Below are 10,121 nucleotides of genomic sequence, written 5' to 3' on the forward strand. Positions count from 1 at the left end.
GATGCTGGGAATGATTAAAGGCAAAAGAAGAAGGAGGCAGGGATGGTTAGATATCATCACCAACTCAGTGGATATGAATCTGAGCAAACTCTAGGAGATAGTGGAGGACAGAGGAATCTGGCGTGTTGCAGTCCCCAGGATCGCAAAGAGTTAAACCACTTAGTGACGGAACCACAACAAACCATGTATGATTCTTGAATTCTATGTATGTTTTTCACTACCAGCTCATCGCAGTTGTGTTTTTCTTTCACTTCAAATAAAATAAGAAGACCAAAACAAATGTGGTTTAAATGACTGAAGCAGATATCAAAGTAAGAATGGATTAAGACAATGACAACCCCAATAAAAGTGAGGAGGAGTTCTAAATGTTTTGATATTTTGTGTGTCTCTCTGTGTGTAAGGACACTTTGGAAGAGAAATGGAAATAATTTTTTCATGCTTTGAAAATAACTAATTTACACACAATTTTTATATTATTGAGTAAAATGTGAGACATTAAAGTAGCCCTTCTTAAGAAAATCATTTTTTCAAAGCTATGAAAGTCAGTATTGTTGGGTGCTTTTTATTTCCAAATACTGTGTGAAGCACTTTGCATGCATTCTCATTTAACTGATCTTCCTACTAACCCAGTGAAATAAGTATTATGTGAATTTAAAGATGATAAATCTGAGACTCAAAAAAGTTCAAATAAAATAGTGAGAAAGTAGCATGCCCTATCTGCCTTTTCTCACTTTCTCTTTTAAGAATTTTAAAGCCTCAAAGTAATTTTAGTATTATAATGTTTACAATCAGAGGGTCATATTCCTGTTTCATTGCCTTTATACTAAATACGCCATATTTATGTACTGAATAACCCATGCAAGTGAGTATCTGTTTAATACACAGCATCTTTTCACTCACAGAGAATAGTCACTAATCTGCTAAGACAGAAAAAGACATGTAATCCTTTAATGTTTGAACACAGATGATTACTGAAACCAAACTTTCATGAGTGAGTTACAATATTGGTCTCCAAAACCGATTATCATTTTAAATATTTTTTGGAATGGTGTCCTAATTTTTAATTATATATCCAGTATTTTGTAATATGGGCATATAAAATCCAAATGTTATTAACCATTTTCTTAAGCTTTTACATTTAAAAATTGGCCTCTGAGTCAAGCTGGCTGATTACAGTTAAGCTTTAACACTCAAATGTATGCATTTTAAAACTTTCTGAATTGCAATTAATTGCACTTTTAAAAAGCATCCAAAAAAACAAAAAGGGTAATTTGAGTCATTTCATACAAGTGTTTACATGTAACAGAATCATTCACTATAAGGGGAAAACATTTTTATACTCAACAAGCCTGGATTTATGGTAACAGCTCCCTTCAAAGCAATGTCTTCCAAAGGTCTCCAGACTTGACATAAAATGAATTCAGTTCACCACATCAGGCCCAGTGACCTGGCCCCCAATGAGATACATTGACTCATTTTGCTTCCTTGCTTAATATCTTCTCTAGGTGGCAGACTGGAGAGATGGTATCTGGAAGGTGATTTGGTGAAAATGGTGGTAATTTAGCAGCAATCTTTGTGGCTACTATACCCCAGTGGGAGTCATTCCGTTCCCTAGTAAGTAAGAGCTTTGATCAAACATCTAAGTAGGGAGGCTTATGTGCTCAACATGGAGTTAAGTTGAAGAAATGGGTAAAACACACAGAGCTTATCCCAACCTAACAGGCAACACTCCGCACAGATGTGATGTGGGTACACACAGAAACATGGAGCCGTGGCGAGGCTTTAGATTAAATCACATCTGCAGCTGCCATCAGCATTCCTTCTCTTCGCTGTTTCCCTATTTGGGCTAAAGCTTATAAACAGACAAGAGTACAGAATGATGGGTGAGACAAGTGATAAACAAAGACAGAGAAAATGAAACTAAGCTCTCTTTCCTGCCATCTCTCATTGTTCTTAGTTTAAAAGCAGAAATACGTTGACATCCAGAGCTTTATGATGGGATATTCACATATCTGTTTGTGATTCTGATAACCTTTTAAATATTGTTTTGGAGAGTAAATGAGAAAAACATTTCTCTTAACCTATCTATCTTAGCATGTAGAGAAAAACTATAAAACATGCTGAATGTAAAATCACAATCAATAAAACCTGACTGCATGAAATCTATAAAATATACATATTATTGATTTCATTATTTTTTTTACACAGACTTTAATGAGCATATACTGAGTGTTATTTTAGTTTCCCTCCTCAAATTGAAAATTCATTGGCACAAAAAGATAAAACAAGTGGAGGTGGATTTACCGTGGAGCTAAAGAAACTTAAGTTTCAGACCAAACTGTTTATGTGATCATTTCTATTTATAAATATCACAAAAGAAATTTATATTGTAATTGGCTATTACTTCTCAGTACATTCTCCCACTGTTATCTCCCCATAGCTACTGAAGCACTGAGATGACTGTGGGTGCCTTGAGAATCTGACTAAAGAATATCTGAGTCATGAATTTATTCAGATTGAGTCTAATGTGATATATGTTCTTGTCTAGGTATCGGTGTCCTGTCTTGGAAAGGCTTCCATGGATAGTTCTATATTTCGTTTTTCATCCCATCATGCTTTATAACACAAAGTTCAGTCCAAAGGACCTATCTTTGTGTGAATACGTCTTACAATACCTAAAATATTTAGCTACAACAAGTGCACAAGGTTTGAAGAATACAAACATATGAGAACTTATTTCAAACAGTAAACATTTAAAACTGTAAGCCAAAAATTTTTTTCTTCTGAATGCATACTCAGAACAAAATTTCTATTCTGTCAGTTATATAATCGAGAACACAGTGTATATAATTATAAATGCTGTAAATTTTTTTTCTTTTTGTTTTGAGTGAGATCATCACAAAATGAAATGTATCTGAATCCCTGTGTTTCTAGGATATAAATCTGTAACAGTACCTTTAAGAGGAAATCTCTAACAACAATGCATGAGATGATGCATTGTAAAATGCATTTTACAATGTATTGTAAAAATTTTCCCATTTTGACCACAGTATTAAAATTAAATGATACAACCATGAATAACAGGTAAATTTGAAAAGAATTTTCTAAAACATGAAACAAACAAAAAAAATTGTTGATCAAACATACTAAAGGAAACTATGGATTAATTTTTTATTTTCAGTGCAGAAAATATTACAAAATTATTTGCATATGAAGAAACTATTAGAAATATTCAGCCCAAAATGGAGAAAAAGTTATTATGACTTGTGCCAGAAGATAAGCTAATAAAAATGTTCTATTGTTGGCTTGATTTTATAATATCTGTGATATTTCTCAGCTTTTTAAATTTCAAAATTTGTTATGGTTTCTTTTTACACATGAAGCAAATATTCACTTTTGCACATATTTTGCATTCATAATTTTAGATTCTAATTTTAAAGATAGTTTTCCAAGTCTTAGAAGCTGAAAATCCCATAAAACCTGTATAAATCCCTGGAAGCAAGAATTTTATGATTCTCAATTCTATATCACTGAGATACTCACAAAGCAATATCCCTAAGATTACGACATCTAGAACGCATGTGCTCATAAAGGACTCATCTTTTTATAATGCAAATTCTATAACCAGGGTCTCTAATAAACAACTGTACTCAAATCCTACTGGTCCCCAGACATCTCTAAGGTCTTTTCTTGGTCAAATTCCTTTTACCCATAAATATTAAGTTATGGCTCAATTTCCAACCAAGATCACAGATAACAAGGTTAAAAACAATCCACTGACATGTTTCAAAAAAAGAAAAAAAAATTGACATGTTTCTGAAAAGAAGAAATGCAGTTTTTATAATTGTCCTTCATTTACTCAGTATAGCTTGAGTGATATTTAATAATTTTAGAAATATCTATTTTAAAATCCCAGCACTAGTTTAAAAATCCTAAAATGTCTATTTTAAACAACTGTTAGGTCAGGGAAACTTAAAAAACAAGCAAACATACAAACAAATGGTAACGAGAAAACTGTCACTCCACTGGGGGGTGGGTGGGCAAGAAGTCATGCAAAAGAGTTCTCACTGGGATACGATGATGATTTTAAGGTCAAAAGAGCATAAACATAAAATAGAGCTATTTGAGATAATGTATATGATAGGATCATCTGGAGAAGTAAATTGGGGTAACACTGTGATTAATACTGCATATCAATATAATAATTAAGATTATATATTTTACATAGCAGAGACCATTGCAAGTACTTACTAAGAGGCAAGGTATTATATAGCTGTGCTTTTAAACAATTATTTTAATGACAGTGAAGTTGAACACCGAAGAATTGATGCTTTTGAACTGCGGTGTTGGAGAAGACTCTTGAGAGTCCCATGGACGGCAAGGAGATCCAACCAGTCCATCCTAAAGGACATCAACCCTGAATATTCATTAGAAGGACTGATGCTGAAGCTGAAACTCCAATACTTTGGCCACCTGATGTGAAGAACTGACTCACGAAAAAGAGCCTGATGCTGGGAAAGATTGAGGGCAGGAGGAGAAGGGGATGACAGAGGATGAGATGGTTGGATGGCATCACTGACTCAATGGACATGAGTTTGAGTAGGCTCTGGGATTGATGATGGACAGGGAAGCCTGGCGTGCTGCAGTCCATGCAGTCACAAAGAGTTGGACGTGACCAAGCGAATGAACTGAACTGAACTGAAACACCAGGAATGAATGGCAATGAGCTGTGTTGGAGAATCTTGAGTAAGCACCAAATTCAACTTAGAAACTTTGTTTAAATCTTTGGCTGACACCTGAATCATACACACACAGGGTAGAGTCCTAATACACCAGCTGCTACATCTTAAAGAACTGAACTTGAGATTCTATTTCAATTCTTCTCAGGGAAAACAAAAACTACAGTTTGAATTCAGTCAAATTAATGGATTGCTTACATTTTAAAAAGCCATCCTCTTTAAAATAATAGAAGAGAATATGGAACTTCTATAGAATATTCTTCACAATGTCCAATATAGAGAACAAAATATAAAAATATAAGATATACAAAACAAAAAGAAAGAAGGAATGAATGAATGCAATTAATCTCTTTGAAGTTCAATTCAGTTCAGTCCAGTCCCTCAGTCGTGTCCGACTCTGTGACCCCATGAACTGCAGCACATCAGGACTCCCTGTCCATTACCAACTTCCAGAGTTTACCCAAACTCATGTCCATTGAGTCCGTGATGCCATCCAACCATCTCATCAATCTTCCCCAGCATCAGGGACATTCAAAATGAGTCAGCTCTTCACATCAGGTGGCCAAAGTATTGGAGTTTCAGCTTCAGCATCAGTCCTTCCAATGAACACCCAGGACTGATCTCCTTTAGGATGGACTGGTTGGGTCTCCTTGCAGTCCAAGGGACTCTCAAGAGTCTTCTCCAACACCACAGTTCACAAGCATCAATTCTTCAGCACTCAGCTTTATTTATGGTCCAACTCTCACATATATACCTGACTGCTGGAAAAACCACAGCCTTGACTAGACAGACATTTATTGGCAAAGCATTGTCTCTGGTTTTTAATATGCTGTCTAGGTTGGTCATAATTTTCCTTCCAAGGAGTAAGCATCTTTTAATTTCATGGCTGCAATAACCATCTGCAGTGATTTTGGAGTCCCACAAAATAAAGTCAGCCACTGTTTCCACTCTTTCCCCATCTATTTCCCATGAAGTGATGGGACCAGATGCCATGATCTTAGTTTTCTGAATATTGAGCTTTAAGCCAACTTTTTCACTCTCCTCTTTCACTTTCATCAAGAGGGTTTTAGTTCTTCTTCACTTTCTGCTATAAGTGTGGTGTCATCTGCATATCTGAGGTTATTGATATTTCTCCCAGCAATCGTGATTCTAGCTTGTGCTTCCTCAAGCCCAGCATTTCTCATCATGTACTCTGCATATAAGTTAAATAAGCAGGCTGACAATATACAGCCATGATGTACTCCTTTCCTGATTTGGAACCAGTCTGTTGTTCCATGTCCAGTTCTAACTGTTGCTTTCTGACCTGCATACAGGTTTCTCAAGAGGCAGGTCAGATGGTCTGGTATGCCCATCTCTTTCAGAATTCTCCACAGTTTATTGGGATCCACACAGTCAAAGGCTTTGGCATAGTCAATAAAGCAGAAATAGATGTTTTTCTGGAACTCTCTTGCTTTTTCGATGATCCAGCAGATATTGACAATTTGATCTCTGGTTCCTCTGCCTTTTCTAAAACCAGCTTGAACATCTGGAAGTTCATGGTTCATGTACTGCTGAAGCCTTGCCTGAAGAATGTTGAGCATCACTTTTCTAGCGTGTGAGATGAGTGCAATTGTGCGGTAGTTTGAGCATTCTTTGGCATTGCCTTTCTTTGGCATTGGCATGAAAACTGACCTTTTCCAGTCCTGTGGCCACTGCTGAGTTTTCCAAATTTGCTGACATATTGAGTGTAGCACTTTCACAGCATCATCTTTCAGGATTTGAAATAGCTCAACTGGAATTCCATCACCTCCACTAGCTTTGTTCGTAGTGATGCTTCCTAAGACCCACTTGGCTTCACATTCCAGGATGCCTGTCTCTAGGTGAGTGATCACACCATCCTGATTACCTGGATCATGAAGATCTTTTTTGTACAGTTCTTCTGTGTATTCTTGCCACTTCTTCTTTATATGTTCTACTTCTGTTAGGTCAATACAATTTCTGTCCTTTATTGATCCCATCTTTGCAAGAAATGTTCCCTTGGTATCTAATTTTCCTGAAGAGACCTCTAGTCCTTCCCATTCTATTGTTTTCTTCTATTTCTTTGCATTGATCACCAAGGAAGGTTTTCTTATCTCTCCTTGCTATTCTTTGGGACTCTCCATTCAAATGGATAGTTCCTTTTCTCCTTTTAGAGACAAACCTTGTGATGGACCAAACATTTGAATATTGAATATAAGAAATGATATTTATGCAGCTCTTAATGATGATACTCAGTGAAGTAAAATAAAATATGCTTTTAGTAAAGAAACAGATTTGTTATTTCAACAGAACAAGACAAGGTATGAAAGAGAACAAAATGGGAATTCTAGAACTATAAAATCAAATATCTATATAAGTTTATATTTCTACATATATTTATTTATCTATCTATACACCAAATGATCTTAACAGCAGAATGGAGATGAAAAAAAAAAAAACACACACAAAAACAATACTCCTCCATAAAACAATCATTGAACTTGCCATTAGATAAACAGAAATTATTTGAATGAAAGAAGACAAGAGAAAAATTTTTAAAAGCATTCAATAAAATGATGGGACCTATGAAACAATATTGAAAAGTCAACATATTGACGTTTATCAGAGCAGAAACAAAAAAGGAAGAAAGAAACCTCCCTCAAATCATAGAACTGTTAACCAAAAATTTCCAAATTTTGATTAAAGACAAAATTACAGATACATGGAACTCAGTGAAACCCAACCATTTTGAATGCTAAGAAAAACATACTAAGCACAATATATTCAACCTTTTAAAAAAGAAAATCTAAAAAGCAGCCAGAGAAAAAGCACAGTGTATGCAGAAGAGCACAGGCATGCAGAACTGTTATTGTATTTACCAGTGTCTTCTCATCAGAAACAAGGTAGAAGGCCAAAGTGGAACACCTAGAAACAAGAACAATCCAGAATTCCTTATCCAACAAAAATGCCCTTCAAGAATTAAGTCAAAATTGATTTTTTTAGTCAAATGAAAACTAAGAGAAATAACTGCAAACTCACAGTACTAAAAAGGCAAAGGAAGTTTTTCAGGCTGAAGGAAAATAGTTCCAGAGGAAAACTCAGATCGTTTGGAAAATGATGAAATTTTTGAAATGGTAAATAATTGGGTAAAATTTTTAAAACTTCTCTGAATTTCTTTAAAATGTATAGGGCCGTTTAAAGCAAATATGCAGTATTCTGGAACTTATAATGCATGCAAACGAAGACTATGGAATAAAGGACAGAAAGGGTAGCAAATGAAGCTATATCATTCCAAGGATTCCACATTTTCTATGATGTTACATAATATCAAAACTGCAAGCTTGCATATAGCATGTAATCCATAGAAATGTATTTAAAAAGAGTGTCAATAAGCATACCTAGGAATATATCCAATACATACATTAAAATGAAGTTAATCCAAAATAAAGTAAGAAAGGAGGAACAAAAGAATACTTTGAACAAAACTGAAAACAAAACAAATGGTAAAGTAACATCAAATATTCATTAAAAATAGAGTAAGCAACCTAATTAAAATAGATAGAAACTGAAGACTTAACTAGATGTTTTGTACAACAAATATATTATAAACATAAACACATAGATAGATTGAAAGTAAACAGATGGGAAAATACATAAAGCAATAAGCATAAGGACGCTGAATTGGCTAAGTATAATATCAAATAAACTAGATTTCAAGACACAAATGGGTTATCAGAGATAGAACTCCACGTTTCATACTGAGAAAACGTTCCATTTTTACAAATGTATATGCACCTAACAACAAGACTTCAAAATACTGAATGAAAAATTAACAGAATTAATTGGAGAAACGGAACATTCCACACTCATTAGATTTAACGATTTTCCTTTCAGTAGAACAAGTGGACTAAAATACAGTAAATAAAACATCTGAATAATAATATCAACCATTTTAGGAGCTTCCCAGGTGGCTCATGGTAGAGAATCCTGAAATGCAGGAGGTGCAGGAGATGCAGATCTGCTCCTGGGCTCTGTAAGATCCCTTGTTAAAGGAAATGGCAACCCCCTCCAGTCCTCTTGCCAGAGGAGCCAAACAGGCTACAGTCCATGTTTGCAAAACAGTGTTATTGACTGAACAGCACAATAATTTTAATTATATTAGATTTATTTATATATTTATATATTTTTAAATATATTAAATATTTAAATATTTATATATATTTTAAATATATTAAATATTCAAATATTTATATTTTAAATATTTAAATATATTAAATATTTAAATATTTAAAAATACTATACTTCAAAACTATCACATACATACACACACGTTTAAAGCACACATGGCCTATTCACCAAGATAGACTGCATTCTATATTCTGGGCCATAGACCAACTCTAAACACATTGAAATCATATAAAATGTTGCTCTATTACCATAATAATATTAAATTAGTCATCAATTAGCTATCTAGGAAAATGCTTAGTACTGAAAACTAAAATAAATATATAGACTGGCGTCACCAACAGGGCCAGAGATACGATAACTGATTAGTATCTTTCCTGATTTTGGTTTTCCTCCAGTCGCTGGCATTCACAAATTTATACTCTGTCTCTATAGATTTGTTAAATCTAGCCATTTCACATATACAGAATCACGGAATGCATGGTCTTTTGTATGTGGCTTTTTTCGCTTAACACTGTATTTTCAGAGTTTATTCCTATAGTTACACATGGTGGCTCAGTGGTAAGGAATCTGCCAGTCAATGCAGGAGACATGGGTTTGATTCCTGGGTTTAGAAGATCTCCTTGAGAAGGAAACAGCAACCCACTCCACTATTCTTGCCTGTGAAATCCCATGGAAGGCAGAGGCTGGGGGGTTACAGTCCATGGGGTCACAAAATAGTCAGGCACAACTTAGCAACTAAACAATAGTGACACATATCAGTATTTTATTTCTTTTTAGGGCTTAACAACTCATTGAACAGACATACCAGTTTATCCATTGATAAATATTTGAGTTGTTTATATCTCTTGGTTATTATGAATACTGTTCTGAATATTCATGCTTTTGTGTAGACATACATTTTTCATCCTCTTATATGTCAATAGATAGGAATAAATTTGCTTGACCAATGTTTATCATTCTGAGGAAATGCCAAGCTGCATTCTAAAGCATTGTTTACCCCAAGGCCAGAAAGACTTACTTCTCTGTTTTCTTCTATGAGTTCCATAAGTATTGCCTTTACACTTAGGTCTATGATCCATTTTCAGTTGACTTTTAAAAACTAGAACATGTTGTAGGTGCTTGATTTCAATCTTCATCGTGTGATATCCAATTGTTCTATCACCCTTTGTTGAAAAGACAATTGCTTTGCCTTCAATT

The 10,121-nt window shown here is 34.6% G+C and overlaps 1 long non-coding RNA gene across 2 annotated transcripts; it reads left to right on the top strand.

The window, feature by feature from the left end:
- Positions 1-206: 206 nt before the first annotated feature.
- On the top strand, positions 207-3,310 carry LOC110150017 (uncharacterized). Of its 2 annotated transcripts, none has more exons than XR_002317618.2 (3): positions 207-348; positions 1,506-1,614; positions 2,549-3,310. It is a non-coding gene; the product is annotated as an uncharacterized lncRNA (long non-coding RNA). The 2 variants fall into 2 exon arrangements; XR_002317619.2 differs by having other exon boundaries at positions 207-311.
- Positions 3,311-10,121: the final 6,811 nt, after the last annotated feature.

This window comes from Odocoileus virginianus, chromosome 16 (genome assembly GCF_023699985.2).
Source record: "Odocoileus virginianus isolate 20LAN1187 ecotype Illinois chromosome 16, Ovbor_1.2, whole genome shotgun sequence".
NCBI classification, from domain to species: domain Eukaryota; kingdom Metazoa; phylum Chordata; class Mammalia; order Artiodactyla; family Cervidae; genus Odocoileus; species Odocoileus virginianus.